Source organism: Pan paniscus, chromosome 3, assembly GCF_029289425.2.
Source record: "Pan paniscus chromosome 3, NHGRI_mPanPan1-v2.0_pri, whole genome shotgun sequence".
Classification (NCBI taxonomy): domain Eukaryota; kingdom Metazoa; phylum Chordata; class Mammalia; order Primates; family Hominidae; genus Pan; species Pan paniscus.
In genome coordinates, this window is record NC_073252.2 from 92,143,421 (window position 1) to 92,164,828 (window position 21,408).

At 37.1% G+C, this 21,408-nt stretch overlaps 1 long non-coding RNA gene across 1 annotated transcript in view; it reads right to left on the reverse strand.

Moving 5' to 3' along the window:
- Positions 1-1,230: 1,230 nt before the first annotated feature.
- The window catches only part of LOC130541444 (uncharacterized), a 46,851-nt gene continuing 26,673 nt past the window's right edge, over positions 1,231-21,408 (reverse strand). The window contains exons 5-8 of the long non-coding RNA XR_008955500.1: positions 18,953-19,088; positions 8,430-8,571; positions 2,182-2,312; positions 1,231-1,512 (exon numbers count right to left, since the gene is read on the reverse strand). This is a non-coding gene — a long non-coding RNA (uncharacterized LOC130541444). The remainder of the gene's footprint in view (positions 1,513-2,181; positions 2,313-8,429; positions 8,572-18,952; positions 19,089-21,408) is intronic.

A 21,408-nucleotide genomic window follows, 5' to 3' on the forward strand; every position in this document is an offset into this window, starting at 1 on the left:
TATTATTTAGCCGTCTATGTTAAATTTCTTAGGTGTCATGCCAAATTTCATATTATTTTTTATAAACATCAGGCCCTGCTCTTTAAAAGGTAATATAAAAGTGAATGCTAGCTGCTGCATAAGGTAGTCCACCAAGGAAGTAATTGATGGCTTTTGATAAATTCAAGGGACTAATAAGAAGCCTTCTCTTGCAGAATGTCAGTTCATCAGTTTAAACCCAGTCCATGTGGGCCTGAGTGAAAGCTACACCACCTGAGTGTCACTCGCTGGAGTTTATAATGTGAACTGGAGGCAGACCCAGTCTGATTAATCACGGACACAAGTCTACGACCCAGCACCCACCATCATAATTGGCTCCCTCGTTTGAAGTCTCAGGAGACTGAATGTGCTATGGAATTTGAACTACCAACTCATTCTGGTCTCACTAGGGATAGACGAAGGCTCCCTGGTGGGAATACTTGGAGAAGCTAGTAATGCTGCTATTGTGCCTTAAACCTGTCCTATAGATAGAGAGCTTCCTCTGTACAAGTACACACTTAAGCACCTTTAAAATACCAAATAATTCACTCTGCATACATAGGCTTAAAGCAATATTATTTTATGGTTGCCTAAATAAAAATGTATGTGAGCTCCTTTATTTTTTTTAATCTGCTTGGTAACAATTTTTTAAGATATTAATTATATAATGAAGACCTTAATTTGTACTCTAAAACATAATCACAGTATCATCCAGTAAAATTTTATTTCCTGAGATTGACCTCACATCTAGAATTTTTTAATACAATCTTATTCCACAGTATAAAAATATGCTAATGTCAAATTCAGAGACTATAATTATTATTTAAATTAGATGCCTATAGAGAAATCACCTTATGGAGAGTAGGTTGTTTACAATGGAATTTATGAGAAGACAACTGTAAACAGAGAAAGCTTTGGAGATGCAACTTTGCCCCTGAAATACCAAATGATATTTTCCTCGGTGAAATGTTAAACAATGTGCCTTCAACAATAAACTGACAATGCCTTTCCTGAGGCTTGTGGTGTGGTCACGGTGTTGATCTTGCCTTTTCTTCTTAATGTGCTCCCATACCAGAGACATTACAATGGTCATTCACAAAAACTACAGTACGGAGAAGTTTAAGATGCTTTTTCTGTAATGTTTTTTTCTTCCAACTGCAGCTGGGGGTTTACAGCTGGTGTCTTTTTTTTTTTTTTTTTTTTTTTTTTTTGGTTACCTGAATGGATTTCCGCTTAACTGTACCAGCTTGCCATTCATTGCAGCAATAGGTCCAATCAGAATATTTTAGTATCTTCTGGCTTCTGAGTTACCTTTTACTCTTCAAACAGTTTTAAGGCTAGTTTTGCTAATGTGAATATTTTGTTCTTTAATGTCTTAGTAATATTCCTTTATAATTATCTGAAACCCATATAATAACTAATACTTGCAAACAAAAATGATTGAGTAAATTTTAACTAGGGTCTATTTGTAGGAAATTTTTCTTTTCAAATTGGCTATAAACAGAAAAGAGATCATTAAAAATAGAATTAACCACAGATAGCTTCCTAATATTGCAGCTGTAAATGTTTATGATAGTTACAGAAATTGGGGAAAAAAATGAGGCATAAAATAACTAAAATTAGGCTCTCTGCTTCTTAGTCTATATTCTATCTGGGACTAGTGATGCAAATGACAGTCCAAGGCCACTACTAGGATTGTCCAAAACCAAATACTAAAACAGCATAAACAAGTGTTTTAATGACTCTGTAACATGCATTTTTATAAAAACAATTGCTACCATTTATGAAGTTTTTCCTATGTGCCAGGCATTATATATAATACTTTATATTGTATTAAATTGTATTAAATTAATTCACACATTATAAAGCCTATTGGTGTATATATAAATAGGCCCATTTCACACTGAGGAAACTAGTGATTAGGCAGGCTGGGTAAATTATCTAAGATCTGAAATGATCAAGTAGAATTTGAATTCACATCTTCCTAACTTCAAAACCCTTGCTTTTGTATGCTGTATTATACAGCTTCTCCATATGTACATAATTGGATAGTCATCACCTGTGGATTTTTTATATACTACTATCCAAATATTTTCCCTTGGAAGATTTCTCCTGGCATTTGTTAACATTGGCTTTGATTTACTTGACAAACTTCATACTTACCTGATAAGTGACCTTGGGTATCATTTTATCTCTGAATTTCAACATCTCTCTGATCTCCAAAACAAGGTAAATGAACTGGATAGGTCTCTAAAAGTCTGTATCAGTTAGCTTCTACATCATAACAAACTATGCTAGAAAAAAAAAAAAACTTATGTATGTATTCACTCATGATTTGGGGGTAAGAAAACTGGGTTGAACTCAGACAATGGCTCTTGTGCTAGCCTTGGCTGGGCTCAATCATGTATCTGGGGTAATCGACCATCTCAGTTTTCCTGCCAAATGAAGATGAGTTGGACACCCTACATGTGTCTCTGATCAGCTGGTATTCAAAGTTTTACTCTCATGTAGGGAGACCAGTTGATTGTCTACTGAAGCAACATGGTAAGTGAGCCATGAACCTGATCATCCTGCCAGGCTTGCCAGGCTTATTGATATTGTAGTAGATATAGGATTGACAAGACCAGCAAGAGAGGCAAGCCCCCAAAAGCCAAGTCCCTATCTCTATTACATTTGCTACTCTCCTACAGTTCAAAGCAAGTCACATGGCCCAGATTCAAGTCATGAAGAAATAGATTCCACTCTTTGTGGGAGGAAATGCAACGTTACACTCTAAAAAAAGTGGGGAGGGAGAGTATAAAATAAAAGGGGGGGAGAGTATATAAATGGATGGAAAGAAATTGTAGCCATTTTTATAATCTACTACAAGATCATTTCCTGCCCTAAAATCAGAATTTCTATGTTCATCTACAAGCTCTATGTCAAAACACCCATGTGAGTAACGGAATTCAAATAACAGCAATTATAGTTTACTTCAGCCAGTTCCAGCTGCTATAATAGAATACCACAGATTGGCTAGTTCAGACAACAGAAATTAATTTATCACAGTTCTGGAGGCTGGAAAGTCCAAGATCATGGTGCCAGTATGGTCAGATTCTGGCGGAGGTCCCTTTTCTGATTTGCAAATGGCCTTCTTTTTGTTGTATTCTCACACAGTGGGGAACAGAGAGAGGGGGGAAGCTCTCCTGTTTCTTCTTGTGACAGCACTAATCCCATTCATAAGGCTTCCATCCTCGTGATGTACTCACCTTCCAAAGGCCCCACCTCCTAATTCCATCACATTGTGGGTGATTTCCACATATTTCAACATACGAGTTTAAGAGAAACACAAACATTCAGTCCATAACATAATCTGTCTGTGGCTATACTGCTCTAAATAATAAGTAAACAATGTAGCTAGTTTAACTTGTCCCAAAACTGGTTATTCCATTGGATGAGTTTGTTTGGACCCCTTATGTGGGAAGTGGACAAGGGTTAAGTTTGCAATTATGATCTTAACATCATCTTTCTTCTTTTAACTTCTGTTAAGATTAAGTATGAAAATACATTCAAAACCAGGATATCTACACTGAGTAGCATTTTTTATGTAGTTTACAGTGTGATCTAAAGGGGCCCCAAAAGGCTCAGGGACCCCAGGCTCATAACTGAGGGCAACCCAACAATAATTGCTTCCCCAATTAGAAAGTTCTTTGCAACATGAAAGGAAAAAAATGCTAAAAAGGGAGTTTTTCATAAAGTGAAATGGATTGGATTATATTTATAACTAATGTATAAGTATACAAGTACCATATATCTACACATACAAAAATTTATGTATATTGCATATATAACATATTTTTTATATAGTACTTATAATTTATCTCATTTGTTATACAGCAGTCAGGCAGATAATGCAAATGGGTGAAATGAGAGAAGTATCTTGGTGCAATTTTTAAAAACAGCCTAAGGGGATATAGCAAAATGGAAGCAGAAGTTTCATTTAAAGGAAGAAACTAAGTTCTTGGTCTAGGTAATTATTTCCAAATAGAATCAAGGCTCACTGTTCCTTTTTGTTTTTAAAGAGAAGCCAGAGCCAGGCGCAGTGACTCACACCTGTAATCCCAGCACTTTGGGAGGCCGAAGCGGGTGGATCACTTGTGTTGGGAGTTGGAGACCACCTGACCAACTTGGAGAAACCCCATCTCTACTAAAAATACAAAATTAGCTGGGTGTGGTGGTGCGCACCTGTAATCCCAGCTACTTGGGAGGCTGAGGCAGGAAAATCACTTGAACCTGGGAGGCAGAGGTTGCAATGAGATGAGATCCCGCCATCGCACTCCAGCCTGGGCAACAAGAGCGAAACTCCGTCTCAAAAAAAAAAAAAAGAAGAGAAACCAGACGTAGACATTTTTTGTGCCAGGAATAATTTCTCAATTTTAAGATACTGAAAACTGAATTTTTTAAACATGTTTTTAACAGTGCAAGCTAAACAGTATACATCTAGTGCTGAATTCAGGCCACGGGCACCAGTTTTCAACTTCTATAATAGTTGTTACTGTGGATTATTTCCTTACTTGTCAATGTAGAAAGTTGGGACAAATATTTTGAGGAGATTTATTGGTCTGTGTAGGTTTTCCAAGCACAGTATATTTGTTATCTCTTGCTGTGTTATGTATTACTACAAATTTAACAGCTTAAAACACCCATTTTTCTTACCTGAATCCGTAGTTTAGAAGTCCGGCATGGTACTGCTGGTTCTCTGTTCAGTGTCCTACAAGGCTAAAGTCAAGGCATTAATGGGACTGCAATCTTACCTAAGTTTCAGGCTCCTTTACTAAGCTCACTGGTTACTAGCAGAATTCAGTTCCTTGCAGTTGTAAGCCTGAAGTCCTCCTTTCTTGGAGGCTGCCAAGTGGTGGCCCTTCTCAGTTGTCACTCAGGCTGGAGTGCAGCAGCACGATCTTGGCTCACTGCAACCTCCGTCTCTGAGGTTCAAGTGATTCTCCTGCCTTAGCCTCCCAAATAGCTGGGATTACAGGTGCCTACCACCACACCTGGCTAATTTTTGTATTTCTAGTAGAGACGGGGTTTCACCATCTTGGCCAGGCTGGTCTTGAACTCCTGACCTCGTGATCCACCCGCCTCGGCCTCCCAAAGTGCTGGGATTACAGGCATCAGCCACCACGCCCGGCTCCTTCTCAGCTTTCAGAGGCATCCCACAGTTGCGTGTCACATGGCCCTCTCCACAACATGACAGCATGCTCCTGTAAGGCCAGGAGAAAAATCTCTCCACCTTATTTAAGCACTTAACTTGATTAGGTCAGGCCTACCCTCAATCAACTGAGTAGGGACCTTGATTACATCTGCAAAATCCCTTTTGCCAGGTAATGAAACATAATCAAGGAGTGACGTCCCATTATATCCACAAGTCCCAGCCTCATGCAAGCAGAAGGGATTATTCAGAACGTGTGCACCAGAGGATGGGAATCTTGAAGGACATCTTAGAATCCTGCCTACCACATATGGCAAACACTAGTTTATAATTCTCTTGTATAAGAATTTCTATTCTTCTGTTTTGTCATTAGCTTTTAGTGAAAAATGATCTAAGATACAGTCTAAAAAAGATACAGTCTTTTTTTTCCCCCTTGAGATGGAGTTTCACTCTTGTCGCCCAGGCTGGAGTGCAATGGCACAGTCTCTGCTAACTGCAACCTCCCTGGTTCAAGCAATTCTCCTGCCTCAGCCTCCCGAGTAGCTGGGATACAGGCACGTGCCACCACATCTGGCTAATTTTTGTATTTTTAATAGAGATGAGGTCTCACCATGTTGGTCAGGCTGGTCTCGAACTCCTGACCTCAGGTGATCCACCTACCTTGGCCTCCCAAAGTGCTGGGATTACAGGCATGAGCCACCATGCCTGGCCTAATCTAAGATACAGTCTTTTAAAAAACTGTTTCTTGGGACAGGCGCAGTGGCTTATGCCTGTAATCTCAGCACTTTGGGAGGCCGAAGCAGGCGGATCACGAGGTCAGGAGATCGAGACCATCCTGGCTAACATGGTTAAACCCCATCTCTACTAAAAATACAAAAAAATTAGCCAAGTGTGGTGGCACGTGCCTGTAGTCCCAGCTACTCGGGAGGCTGACGCAGGAAATTGTTTGAACCCGGGAGGCAAGGGTTGCAGTGAGCTGAGATGGTGCCACTGCACTCCAGCCTGGCAGAGTAAGACTCCATTTTAAATAAATAAATAAAATAAAACTGTTTCTTTATGTTTTGCTGCAATAAGAAAAAGATTGCCCAAACTATATTCTGTTGTCCCTTTATGGAGTTCTATGTGAGAAATTTCTTGTAAAGCTTACTAGGAGATGTCTTGCTTTTCCTGAAAAAATAAGATTTTTTTTCTCTTTTACACTAGAAATATATAATGGACTTTATCTCTTTTCCCTTTGGCTGCCTTGAAGCTCAAAGCCAATCTAAATGGACCTTTTTTGTCTGTATACAGTGGAGGAAAATTCCTCTCTATTCTTAAATTCTTATTCATATTTTTATAGTGCTGGCTTTAGTTCTTGATTTTATATATATGTTTTCTCTGTGCTCATCTCAAATAAAAAAGAAGAAACATGACAAATATATAGATTAGATAGATAAAAGAGGGATAGAAAAATAATAAATTAAAGATAAATGAAATAAGTAGTGATAAGAGAAAGAGACAAAGTAATGATCATGTATTCTTCCCATTTTATAGGCTACCTATTCAATTCCATAAATGTGTATACCTGTCCTTGTACCAATATCCCACCATTTTATTTTAATAGCACTATAAGACTTTATTGTCTAGCAGGGCCTTGTTTTCACATTGCAAAATTTCTTTCGCAAAAAAAAAAATCAGTGATAAAATCAACAATAATCGATGACTTTAAATATTAATTTTAGCATTTAATATTCACTAATAAATTCTCTTCACTTTGAGCTCTTAATCAATTTTGTACTCTTTTGGAATATATTGGGTCTGATGCCTTATAGATGTGACTTGGCCAAAATTTTGGAGGTATGATCCTTTCCTTGCTACATTCATATCTCTCTACATGCATTAGGCCAGTTTTAAATCCACAGAGCTTATATCTTTTTCAGACTATTTCTACCTTGCACTTATATAACCATATTCATTTGGCATTAGACTCCATCCTTTTATTATATGTGAACTGTTCACCTCATATAAGGTCTCAGAAGAATTTAAGCATTAGACCTGGGATGGAGAGAGACAGAAAGGACTTGAAGGAATTAATGGTGATCCCATAAGGAAAGTGGAACATTTCATACAAAATTTGGGTTCACCTATACACTTCTTGGAGAACCCGGTGAGAATGCCAACTCACAACAAGACATTGTTTGGGACAAATATGTTCTGGGAAACAACTAAGCTCAAACTTGTTTGCCATCAGTTTAGTGATGATCTTGGAAGGAAGAGTAATATTTCCTTTAGGGTAATTTTGAGGACCGGCCAAATCTTAAACCTAAGAGGTAACCTGCTAAAGATTTAACTTCTATTTTCTCACCATTTTTATAGATAGTTGGTTGAGTCTGCTGACTGTTGGGCAGGGTAGTGGCGAGGGACAATAGGCACAGAAGAGCAAATACAGATAATGATATTTACTGACCCAGGGAAACCAAGAAGGCAATTTGAGTGCCCAAGATCTAGGCCCTTCTTGTCTTCGAGAAAGATATAAAGAACTTTATGACTTTCTAAGTCCTCCTTTTGTACTCAAAGACCTGGAGGGAATGTGTATACATAGTAAGGAGGTAATGAATATTATTATTATAAAAAATATAATTATTCAAATCACTCTTCTATAATATACACATACCTATAGAAAAAGTATCAACACTAACTTACTGTACTCCAACTTGAGACCTTACTTAAATATCCTATTAATACTTCTGTATTGTTAGAAGAGTTGAACAGTGAAGTGTTCTACTATTAGGGTTTTCAATTTTTTTTTTTTTTTTTTTTTTTTTTTTTTTTTTTTTTTTTTTTTTTTGAGACGGAGTTTTGCTCTGTAGCCCAGGCTGGAGTGCAGTGGCGCCATCTCGGCTCACTGCAACCTCCACCTCCCGGGTTCAAGCAATTCTCTGCCTCAGCCTCCCGAGTAGCTGGGATTACAGGCACCCACCACCACGCCCAGCTGATCTTAAACTCCTGACCTCATGATCCATCCGCCTCGGCCTCCCAAAGTGCTGGGATTACAGGCGTGAGCCACCGCGCCCGGCTAGGGTTTTAAATTTTTAAGATATTACTGATTGCTTAAGGAGAGCATCCCCCCCACCCCAAGACATACACCAGGCTGCTGCCCTGCACCCTTGACCTAATTTTTTAGCAGGATCCAGATCTAAACACATTCTAACTTTCATCAACGTGCAGCCGTGTATCTTACCTCTAACTTTTAAAAAGAATTCTGAGGACTTCATTTATTATTCTCCTCAATGCCTAGATGATGCAAACCATATTCTTGCTGCTCAGTTACATTGACTGCCAGCAATTTTTTTTCTGGATGATTTCTGATACAGATACATTTCCTAGAAAATGAGAGGGTTAAAGGTAAAGTGTATCATTAAGGCAGAATCCACTTAACTCTTAGAATTCAATGGAAATAAGTTACAGGACAAATTATAGTATCTCTACCATACTTTCATCTTTCAGATGAGGAGAAAAAGTGTTTTTTGAGGACTCCAAGTCCCCAAGATTTCTTCATTTCTAAATAGCCCTTTGGGCTTTTTAATGTATACTATTAAATAGTTAATAGTGTATACTATTAAAGATACTCATAGAGACACTAGAATTTACAGACAAAATCTGTTCTTAGATCAGCTTTTAGGAGGTGTCAGAATTATCTCGCTTTGTTTACTTGAGCCCTTTAAACAGAGCCATGTTTGGATTAATTTATTTCTTCAAGTTTCCTTGGGAAAATGACCACAAATTGTTTAAGTTTCCCACTTAATGAAGTATTTAACAACAGATGCTATGTTTGTGGGAAAAAATTACTAGGAATGAAAAAACGGTAATTTATTTTGATAACCTCCTATTGTATATATACAGATTATCTAGATTTTCCAAACAAAGCAATTGCATTGATTTGTTTGCTTTTTGTTTGCTGTTGTCGTTGTTGTTTTAGATTGAAGATCTGTTTGGTATTTTCCTCCTCTCTAGAATTGATTGGCCAATAGTTTAGTTTAGTTTATGTCAGTTACAGAGAGAAACAGGGGTGAAGAAGAGAGAGAGTCTTCCATACAGGTTACAAAGAAAGGGACTGATCTGAAAATTAATTTTCAAAACACATTAATTTAGAAAAAAATACACACTAAGCGGTAAAATTCACTAGCTACTTCAACAACTGAAGTCAGATTAGGTGCAGTTTTTTAAATTCACTGCAGATTTCTTAGTGATTAGATATAGTGATGAAATCCTCAAAAGATTTTGGAAGTAGGGAAAACACAGTGCCATAAAGTTATAATTGCTCTAGGGAAAAATTGCTTAGGTGACTGGTAATCTGGAGGAAGACAGAAGACTGGCCTCACACTATCACATGATTAAGATACATTATTTATTTTATATCATCAAATGCTAATCTCAGATTCAATTTCCATGGAGATGTCATAAATGACAATTCACAGCTACATCAAATACTTGTGGTTCAAGTTCAGTGTAAATATTCTCAATACTTAGTAGTCCTGTTAGCCTTGTTTCATAACATGGAGTGGGAGCTTGTGGGATAATGCCTTGTACTTCTCCTATTTACTGATTTCTATTCATTTTATTATTGAATTCAAACTACGAAAAATGTCAAAGAAAACGGAAAGACTGTTATTTTTTTCCATTTTAATGATCTCTGAAAACAAAATAAATGTGCCTCTAAAGACAATTTAGTCAGTTTCATTCAACGTAGTTTTCCAAAAAGTTAAGTTACTTCTCCTTATTATATTTTTTAAAAATTGGCCTTTCTATGTTTTTCTTGAGGGAGGAAATAGAGAATATGTATACAAAATGAAAAAAATAACATGTAAATTTAAAAATCAAATGGTCGGAAGAAAAAAGTCTTTAGCTGTCATCACAACACACACACACACACACAGTGCTCCAAAATGAGGGATGTTAACTCTGACTTGATCTTTAAAGTCAGCAAATGTAATTCTCTGTACTTGTGCCTAAGAATCTCAGCAGAACTTTATAACGTACCACTACTAAGCAAATTTTGGATGATTAGGTATATCATAGTAGGAGCGAAAGAATGTAAGGGAAAAGACAATTGAGTTGGGGTCCTGTTACTGTTACCAAATACAGTAGCATCTGCATAAAGCTTGTCAGGAGTCAAAGTACTGCTTAACTCAGCAAAGGAAGTGTGGCATCTAGTGGACATTTAGTTTCTGCAATATTTTTCTGTATTTTGCAGAGAAATAGATCTGATACATGATAGATCTTTGTGGTTTAATGGTTTTGTCGTGATTGTTTTTGTTGTTTTAAACAAGTCATGTTTTTATTTTCCACATTGTCTGATTTTTTTAAATGAATTTGGCAGTAAAATTCAAGCTGCTCATATAAAAATAAATTGTTTAGGACCTATAGTTCTACACAGTGATACTTTTCTGTGTGCTCACTTTTTATTTTGAAAATTATTGCAACCTAAGTTTCTTAAATTATACTTACATGACATAAAATATTTTTATTTTTCTTAGAATATTTTCACAAAATATGAAAATGCTTTCACATTTGTTAGAACATTTTGTGAACTATGCAAAATATACTGCTTCATATCATGAAAATCTTACAAATCAGAGATTTCAAGTAATAACAGAGATAGTGAACTTAAAATTCACAGAGTCCTAAGATACACATGAACTTTATTTTGGAAAACAATATTTTCAAACCATGGCATTTTAAATTACAGAAATACAAAAATGTTGTAGGCTTTATTAATTTTAAGTTATTCACTGATAAAATTGTCCCAATAAACAACATTGTTCCAACAAAATCTTCTGTATATTTATCATGACCCCAAATACATTCACATACTACATTATGGAGTCATATTTCAAAATTCACCTTCATCTTCTTGTCAAATAAGTCAAGGTTTTTAAAAAATGTATAAATGTGGTATTTATTAAAAGTTGAGCAATTTCAAAATAGTTTATTGTTTTTCTAAGAATTGATAAATTTTCAAGTTATCAAAGACTCTTGGCAAGCTTTAGCTTTACTCTAAAATATTATATGTCTAATATTGACTCCCCAATATTTTCATACATTTGCTTGTATATCCTGATAGAGTTAGCCTTTTAGAAATAGGAAACACTGAAGACTAATTTGTGATTTCAAGTGGGCCATCTGAAATGGCTTGGGTTTTTCACCACCTGGAGAAATAATAGAAGCATATATTCTGTTCGTGGTTTGGTCCCCCCTAGTGGACATCAAGTAACACTGTAAATTAAAATTCTTACGTAATAATCCAGTGGTCAAAGTAATAGAGACTAGTTGTAGGTTAAACTGAGGAACTAAAATGGTCATGTTCCTGTGATACGTGTGAATTTTACAGTTCACACATAACTTAGTATCTTTCCATCTATTGTTCAAAATGTGGAGGAAAGACCCTTAAATAATCTGTAAATCCATGAAGAAAATTATATACTCCCAAAGTTAATGTCTTAATGACTTGAGAAAATTTGAAATAAGACACTTATTTATTTGGAAACCCTCTTGTTCATTTCCGAGGTAGATAAATAATCATCTATTGCTCCACTGCACTCCAGCCTGGGTGACAGAGCAAGACTTCATCTCAAAAAAAAAAAAAAATTAAATTTAGCAAACATTCTAGCTAATTTTCACAACTCCTTACCAAAAAAAAAGCAGAAATAAGGTTTAATGATTTCAAACTTTCTGAATATTCAATTTACCTTAGAAAAGACAATAAAAATAGTCAAAAAGTTTATAGTGGTAAGCCTGCACATTAGGATCTTGGAAAGGTCATCTTCATAGAGCAAAAGAATTCCTAGAAACAAGACTTTAGGACAATTAAAATGAGCAAAATTTAGTTATAATGACTATAATGTTAGCAAAGGTATACTTTGGAAAAAGGTGACGGTCTCAAGCTATGAAAATATTCATACACTTTTTCTTAAGAATTGTTGTCTTGGAAATTTGTCCCAACAGAAAGAAAATTAGAGAGAATGCTGTAAACATCAAAATATTGCTCACAGCATTATAAAGTAAGAAATTAGAAACAACCTAAACAACAAAAGAAGAATGATTATGTGATTATGAAACTAGGTGAAATTTACTAAAATACCTATTATTATGAAAACTTAATAGCATTATAAATAAACACATTAAAAATAAAATTAGGCAATTTCTTGGGAATTAATTTTAGAATTTTTTTTTCATTTCTTTCAGCTTCAAAAAGAAAAAGTTAAAAAAAAAAAAAGCAGGAAAAAAAGACTACAAAATACTTAGGTTAAGTAGGGTTTTTGTAGGTAGAAGGAAAAAAGTGATGAACTGCCAGAGCTTGTGTTTTCTTCAGCATCCAAGAAACATCCTCTGCACCAGAAAGTCAATGTTTCTGTAGCTGATGGAGTGATAATGAAAATGAGTACACAGGGCCAGGTGCAGTGGCTCATGCCTGTAATCCCAGCACTTTGGGAGGCCGAGGCAGGCAGATTACTTGAGGTCAGGAGTTTGAGACCAGCCCAGCCAACATGGTGAAATCCCGTCTCTACCAAAAAATAACAAAAATTAGCCGTGCATGGTGATGCATGCCTGTAGTCTCAGCTACTAGGGAGGCTGAGGCAGGAGAATCCCTTGAACCCGGGAGGCAGAGGTTACAGTGAGCCCAGATGGCACTACTGCACTCCAGCCTGGGTGACAGAGTGAGACAATGTCTCAAAAAAAAAAAAAAAGAAAGAAAGAAAGAAAGAAAAGAAAAGAAAAGTGAGCACACAGCACATGGTGGTCATATAGCTAGACTATGCTCATGAGTTCAAGGCCTGCATACCCTTAGTTCACGATGAGACCCCCAAGTATACAAGATGTTGAAGGATGAAAAGAGAAGGAAAGAAGGAAAAAGGAAGGGAGGGCGGGGAGGAGTGAATGGAGTTGCTCTGTGACATTGGGAATGGGAGGGATTGCTCTACTTTGGCCATTTCAGCACTCTCCTATGCAAGCAGCCATGGCAAAATGCTGTAACGTAACACAAATGCATTTTATACACATAGCTACAAATTATTTTAGTATTTAGTATTAGTTGGGGCTCAGAAAATACTACCCCAACAACTTTGAGCTGAAAGAGATTGGGAGAGCCTCAGAAGCAAGATGATCACCCTGACCTTCCCCTACCTTTCTGTGTGAGAGCTGGCCATAAAGAAAAGAAAAGAAAAGAAATTCTCTGACCTACCTTCTGTGAAAGTAGGTCATAAGACCCTCATTCCAGGGAGGTCCTGCCCCATACTTTTTTTTTTTTTTTAAAAAAAAAGGTCTAGGGTCTCACTCTAGAGTGCAATGGCACCATCACAGCTCACTGCAGCCTTGACCTGCCCGCCCCATACTTTAGGGAAAGGAATCCTGCACAGAGAGGCCAAGAAGAATCTGAATAGACTGGCCTTCCTGGGTTTCCCCTGCTCAATCTATTACCATTAGATCATACCCTTTTATCCAATCATATTTCTACACTGCTGTTTATTTTTCATCAAACCTAACCATAGAAATAAACAGTTTTCCCTGGGTCTTTGGGTCTTCATTTCTGAAGGCTCCTGTGTCACATAAAACTTTGATAAAGTAAATGTGTTATGCTTTTCCCTTGTTAACCTGTCTTTTGTTATAGGAGTTTCAGCTGTTACCCTGATGGTGAATTAGGAAAGGTGTCCCACATTGGGACCCCTATACCACAGGATTTCTTTAGGTCTCAGGTATGAGAGCCTTATGTAATGTCTAAAGCACTACACAAACATGGTAGCAGTATTAGTAGAGCAGTACCCCCTTCTTCATGGAGGATATGTTCCAAGACTCCCGGTGGATGCCTGAAACCATAGATAGTACTGAATCCTATATAGACCATGTTTTTCCTATACATACATACCTATGAAAAAGTTTAATTTCTAAATTAGACATAGTAAGAGATTAACAATAACTAATAATAAAATACAATAAAATAAAAAACAATTCTAATAATATTCCAGCATCACTTCTCCTGCACTGCAGGGCCATTATTAAGCAAAATAAGAGTTGCTTGAATACAACAACTGTGATGCTGTGTCAATCAATCTGCTAACTGAGAGGGTTAAAGCAAATAACAGGCAGGCAGCCGGTTGCATCTGCAGTGTGGATATGCTGGGGAAAGGGATGATTCACGTCCTGGGAGGGAGACAGCAGGATAGCAAAAGATTTTATCACACTATTCAGAACAGTGTGCAATTGAAGACCAAACAATTTATTATTTCTACAATTTTTCATTTAATATTTTCAGACTGCAGTTGATCACAGGTAACAGCAGAAAGCAAAACCGCACAGAGGGGGAACTACTGTACTGCTGTTTTTGCAGCAGCAATAATAGCTGGGACTTAGAGAGTGCTTACAAAAAAATATAGATAGAGTTTTAAGTGGTATACATACCTAAATTAGTTCATTTAATCCTTACAACAACCTTACAATGTGGGTTCTATTTTATCCTTATTTTACATATAGGAAAATGAGGCACAGAGAGAGGTTAACTGCCCAAAGCCACACAATTAGGAAAAGGTAAAGTTTTAGCCAGTAATCCTAACTCATAAATCTGTGTGCTTCACCTCTGAGTCTCTTGAAAATAATATTAGTAATACAGGAATAGTAATAAGAATCTGATATGGAAATGCAGTCACGGGCTACAGAATGACATTTCAGTCAATGATGAACTGCATATACGACAGTGGTCTCATAAGATTATAACGGAGCCGAAAAATTCCTATCACCTAGTGACGTCTAGCTGTCATAAAGTTGTAGCACAGTTACTATTTTTACAAATTTAGTGTAGCTTAGGTGTACAGTGTTTCTAAAGTCTATGCTAATGTACAGTGATGTCCTGGGCCCTTACATTCACACACCACTCACTCACTGACTCACCCAGTGATATAGTCTGGATGTTTCCCCTCTAAATCTCATGTTGAATTGTAATCCCCAGTGTTGGAGGTGAGGCCTGGTGGGAAGTGATTGGATCTTGGAGGCAGATCTCTCATGATGTGGTGCTGTCCTCACAATTGTGAGAGAGTTTTCATGAGATCTGGTTGTTGAAAAGTGTGTGGCTGCAAGGAGCTGTGGCTGACGCCTGTAATTGCAACACTTTGGGAGGCTGAGTTGGGCAGATGGCTTGAGCTCAGGAGTTTGATACCAGCCTGGGCAACATGGCAATACCTTGTCTCTACAAAAATAAAACAAAATAGCCGGTCTTGGTGCTGCACACCTGTAGTCCCAGCTACTCAGGAGGCTGAGGTGGGAGGATTATTTGAGCCTGGAAGTTCATGACTTCAGTGAGCCAAGATCATCCCACTGCACTCCAGCCTGGGCAACCAAGCAAGACCCTGTCTCAAAATAAATAAATAAATAAAATGTAAAAAACATAAAAAGTGTGGGGCACATTTTCCCCCCACCCCCCACCACTGTCTCTTGCTCCCACTCTTGCCATATAATACACTGCCTCCCTCTTTGCCTTCCACCATGATTGTAAGCTTCCTGAGGCCTCACCCAAGGCCAAGCAGATGCCCGGCACCATGCTTCCTGTATAGCCTGCAGAACTGAGAGCCAATTAAACCTCTTTTCTTTATAAATTACCCAGTCTCAGATTTTGGGTTTGTTTTGTTTTGTTTTGTTTTGTTTTGTTTGAGATGGAGTTTCCCTCTGTCGCCCAGGCTGGAGTGCAGTGGCTTGATCTCAGCTCACTGCAACCTCAGCCTTCCAGGTTCCGGCAATTCTCCTGCCTCAGCCTCCCAAGTAGCTGGGATTACAGACACATGCCACCATGTCCAGTTAACTCTTTGCTTTTTTGATTTATTTTTGTTGGTGGGGGATGGAGTCTTGTTCTGTTGCCCAGGCTGGAGTGCAGTGGCGCGATCTCGGCTCACTGCAAGCTCTGCCTCCCAGGTTCACGCCATTCTCCTACCTCAGCCTCCCGAGTAGCTGGGATTACAGGTGCCCTCCACCACACCCAGCTAATTTTTTTGTATTTTTAGTAGAGACGGGGTTTCACCGTGTTAGCCAGGATGGTCTCAATCTCCCGACCTCGTGATCCGCCTGCCTCGGCCTCCCAAAGTGCTGGGATTACAGGCGTGAGCCATGGCACCCAGCCAATTTTTTGTATTTTTAGTAGAGACAGGGTTTCACCATGTTGGCCAAGCTGGTCTCGAATTCCCGACGTCAGGTGATCCACCTGCCTCGGCCTCCCAAAGTGCTGAGATTACAGCCATGAGCCACTGCGCCCTGCCTCAGGTATTTCTTTATGGCAATGCAATAATGGCCTAACACACCCAGCAACTTCCAGTCTAGTAAGCTCCATTTATGGTAAGTGCCCTATACAGTTCTACCATCTTTAAACTTTTATATCATATTTTTACTGTACCCTTTCTGTGTTTAGATACACAAATACTTACCATTATGTTATAATTGCCTATAGTATTCAGTTCAGTGACATACTGTACAGATTTGTAGCCTAGGAGCAATAGGCTATGCCATATAGCCTAGGTGTGTAATGGACTATGCCATCTAAGTTCGTGTAAGTACACCTTATGATTGATGTCCACATGACAAAATCACCTAACAACACAATTCTCAGGATGTATCCCTGTCATTCAGCAACACATGACTGCTTATTAAGTGTATATAGTAGAACTAATTATTATAACCCAATTTTGGATAAACTCTACTTTAAAATAACAAATATCACTAACATACATTGTAGACACTGATATTATGTTTTAGATTCATTTTTACATTTGAGAAACCAACCAGCAAAAAAATGCCCTCTTGCAGAATCACTGTTTCTATACGTTAATATTTAAAATGAAACAAAAAATATGAAAAGGCTCTGCACCAACTTGTAACAAGAAAATAATGTATTTAATCCAAGATCTTCATTTATTTATTTTTTAAACTGGTTTTTTTAAGTAGTGAACCCCTTATAACCTTTCAAAGACATTGGATTAAAGGGAGATTTATCTTTTTCTTTAAAAACAGCTTGCATGTAAAAGTCTGGAAATTCCCCAGCTCTGGGTGATAAAAGTTCAAGTTTATACAAATGTATCATCCTTTGAATGTGAATTAATTATATCAAACATTAAATAATAAGAATTTCAGCGTATTTTCAAAGTAAAAGTATCAAATCTGCATATTAACACCATTGACACAATTTAGCACCAATCTTTGTTGTATTTGCTATCATTATTTTCCCTTCAATTAAAACATTTTCCTATTTTATGATTAATTGATTTAGATTTATCTACTATAAGAACATTAATTTTAGTTATATGATCTTATATAGAGCTCAAGTTACATGAATGTCTTATACCAGAAAGGATAAAAATTGATCTTTTACAAATTTTATCTTTTGCAATTGGTGTGTTTCTAATTTCTTTATACACAGGCTTATTTGTTTTTAATAAACCTCAAAAATATCAATATAAACGTTAGAGCCAACACCAAAACTATGACAACAGAGTATGTTTTTCAAAGAATGAATGACTTTTGAGTAATAGAATAGAAGCAACAGAATAGAATCAACAATTATGAGGTACCTAGAACTGCATTAGATATTTTAATGTATCATCTTATTTCCATGATTCTCAAAGTGTGGCTACTAGTGCACTTACATAATCAGCAGGGTACTTGCTAGAAATGAAAATTCTCAGACTTACTCAATCTGAAATGCTGGAGGTGAAGCCCAGCAATCACTGTTTTAACAAGCCTTCTAACAATCCAATTTAATCTTAACAATTCGAAATTAATAATTTCTGCACTTTACAAACAAAAGTTAACCAACATTCCAATGGTACAAAATGACAGAGAGAGAGAGAGATCCAATTGTATGCTGCCTATAAGGGACACATTTTAGATTTAAAGACACAAACAGGTTAAAAGGATGGACCTGGCACAGTGGCTCATGCCTGTAATTCCAGCACTTTGGGTGGCCTAGGCGGGTGGATCACCTGAGGCCAGGAATTTGAGACCAGTCTGGCCAACCTGGTGAAACCCCATCTCTATTAAAAATACCAAAAAAAAAAAAAATTAGTTGGGTGTGGTGGCGCATAGTGGTAATCCCAGCTACTCGGGAGGCTGAGGCAGGAGAACTGATTTAACCCAGGAGGTGGAGGTTGCAGAGAGTGGAGATTGTGCCGCTGCACTCCAGCCTGGACAACAGAGTCAAACTCCATATCAAAAAAAGAAAAAAAGTAAAAGGATGAAAAAAATGCTATACATGCTATACAATTAATAGCCACAAGAGAAGTGGAGTGGGTATGCTAATACCACACAGAACAGAATTTAAGACAAAAGGTATTACTAAAGACAAAGAGTAGCATTTTATAATGATAAAAGCATAAATTCATCAGAAAGATATAACAGTTATAAACATACATATCTAACAACTGAGCCCCAAAGTATATGAATTTAAAGAATTAAAGGGAGAAAGAGACACTTCAAAAGTAATAATGGAGGACTCAAAATCCCTTTCAAAAATGGATAGAGCAACTAGATAGAAAAATCAACACGGATATAGAAGATCAGGATAATACTGCCAACAATCTTGACCTGACATTTACAGCAAACTCCAGCCAACAACAACAGAATGATGCTCAAGTGCACATGGAACATTTCCCAGGACAGACCATATGTTAGTTCACAAAGCAAGTCTCAGTTAATTTAAAAGAACTGATATCAGCCAGGCACAGTGGCACACACCTGTAGTCCCAGCTACTCAAGAGACTGATGTGGGAGGATCATTTGAGACCAGAAGTTCCAGGCTGTAGTGCACTATGATGATCGTACGTATGAACAGCCATTGCACTCCAGCCTGGGCAATTCAGCAAGACATCATCTGTAAAAATAAAAATAAGAATAGAAAAAATTGATATCATACAAAATATATTATCTGATCATAAGGGAATTAAATAAGTCATAAACAGGAGAAAATATGGGAAATCTGCAGATATTTAGAAATTTTAAAATGTACATCTGAATAACCTATGAATCAAAGAAGAAATCACAAGAGAAATTAGAAAATATTTTGAGCTGAATAAAAATGAAAACCTGGGCAGGCATGGTGGCTCTTGCCTGTAATCCCAGCACTTTGAGAGGCTGAGGTGGGAGGATCACTAGAGCCCAGGAGTTTGAGACCAGCCCTGGCAACATAGTGAGACTCCAACTCCACAAAAAATTAAAAAATTAGCCAGGCATGGTGGCTCATACCTGTAGTCCCAGCAACTCAGGAGGCTGAGGTGGGAAGATTGTTTGAGCCTGGGAAGGTGAGGCTGCAGTGAGCCATGATCACATGACTGCACTCTAGCATGAGCAACAGAGCAAGAAGAAAGAAAGAAAGAAAGAAATCAAAAGAAAAAAAAGGAAAGAAAGAGAGAAAGAAAGGAAAGAGAGAAAGAGAGAAAGAAAGGAAGAAAGGAAGGAGGGAGGAAGGGAAGGAGGGGGAGGGGAGGGAGGAGGGAGGGAGGGAGGAAAGGGAAAGAAGGAAAGAAAGGAAGGAGGGAAGGAAAGCAAGCATTATATATCACAATTTATGAGATCATAATTTAATTTATCACAGCTTAAATCAGGAATAACTAAAATGTGTAGAAAAGCTAAATAAACCTAACAAGTGAGGAAATTGAACTAGTAATTAAAAATCTTTACACAATGAAAAGCCCAGGTCCAAGAGGCCTCACTGATAAATTCTACCAAACGTTTAAAATACGACATTAATTCTTAACAAAATTCTTCTAGAAAATAAAAAAGGAGGTCAAACAGTTCAATCTGTGAGGTACTATCTTCATATTCGAAGAGAAGAAAAAGTGACCAAGAAAAAGGAAGATACAAATGACCAAATCAGAAAGGAAAGAGGAGACATCACTAATGATGATAGGGAAATACTGTGAATGATTTTATGGCAATAAATTAACTTAGACCAGGTGCAGTGGCTAACACCTGTAATCCCAGCACTTTGGGAATTCAAGGTGGGCAGGTCATTTGAGGCCAGGAGTTCAAGACCAGGCTGGGCAACATGGTGAAACCCTGTCTCCACTAAAAATACAAAAATTAGCTGGGTGTGGTGGTGCGTGCCTGTAATCCCAGCTACTCGGGAGGCTGAGGCATGAGAATTGCTTGAGCCTGGGAGGTGGAGGTTGCAGTGAACTGAGATTGCACTACTGTACTCCAGACTAGGAGACAGAGTAACACGCTGTCTCAAAATAAAAATAAGAAAAAGAAAAAGGAAAAGGAAAGAAAAGAAAAGAAATAAATAACTTAGAGGAAAAAAAATTTTTGAAAAAAGAAAAATATTACTAAAATTGACTCAATAGAAAATATGAATATACCCACAGTAAAAAAGAAATTGAATTTGTAGTTTAAAACCTTCCCACAAAAATAAAGCTCAAGCATAGATAACCTCACCGGTGAATTCTACCAGACATTTAAAGAAGAAAGCATATCAATCCCTCATAAACTCTCTCAAGATAGAGGAGAAGCTTTCCAACATATTGTATGAAGTCAATATTACTCTGATAGCAAAGCCAGACAAAAATATCACAAGAACACTACAGACCAATATTCTTCATGACTATACATACAAAATCTTCAACAAAATATTAGTAAATCAAATCCAAGAACATATAAAAAAAGAGAATGTACCATGACCAAGTGGTATTTAAACCCAAATGCAAGATTGGTTTAACATCCAAATATTAATTCGTATGACACCTTACTAATTAGAATTAAAAATGCACTCACGCAATCCTCTTAATAAATGCATGAACATCACTTGGCAAAATCCAAGATCCATCCGTGATTTTAGAAGAAAACTATCAACAAATAAGAAATAAAAAGAAACTTCCTTGCTCGATAGAAGAAATCCACAAAAAACCTAAAGCTTTCCCCCTACTGTACTATAGGGAATAAGGCAAAGATGTCTGCTCTCATCACTCCTATTTATCATTGTACTGGAAATTCTAGCCAGGGTAATCTGGCAAGAAAAAAATAAATAAATGAATGAATGAATGAATAAAATACATAAAGATTGGGTTAAATCTTTATTTAACAAAACCAGTAAGTTCAGCAAAGTTGCAGGACAAAATTTCAATATACAAAAATTAATTGTACTTCTAAATATTAGTTATAAACCCAAAAATAAATTTTTTTAAAAAATTCCATTC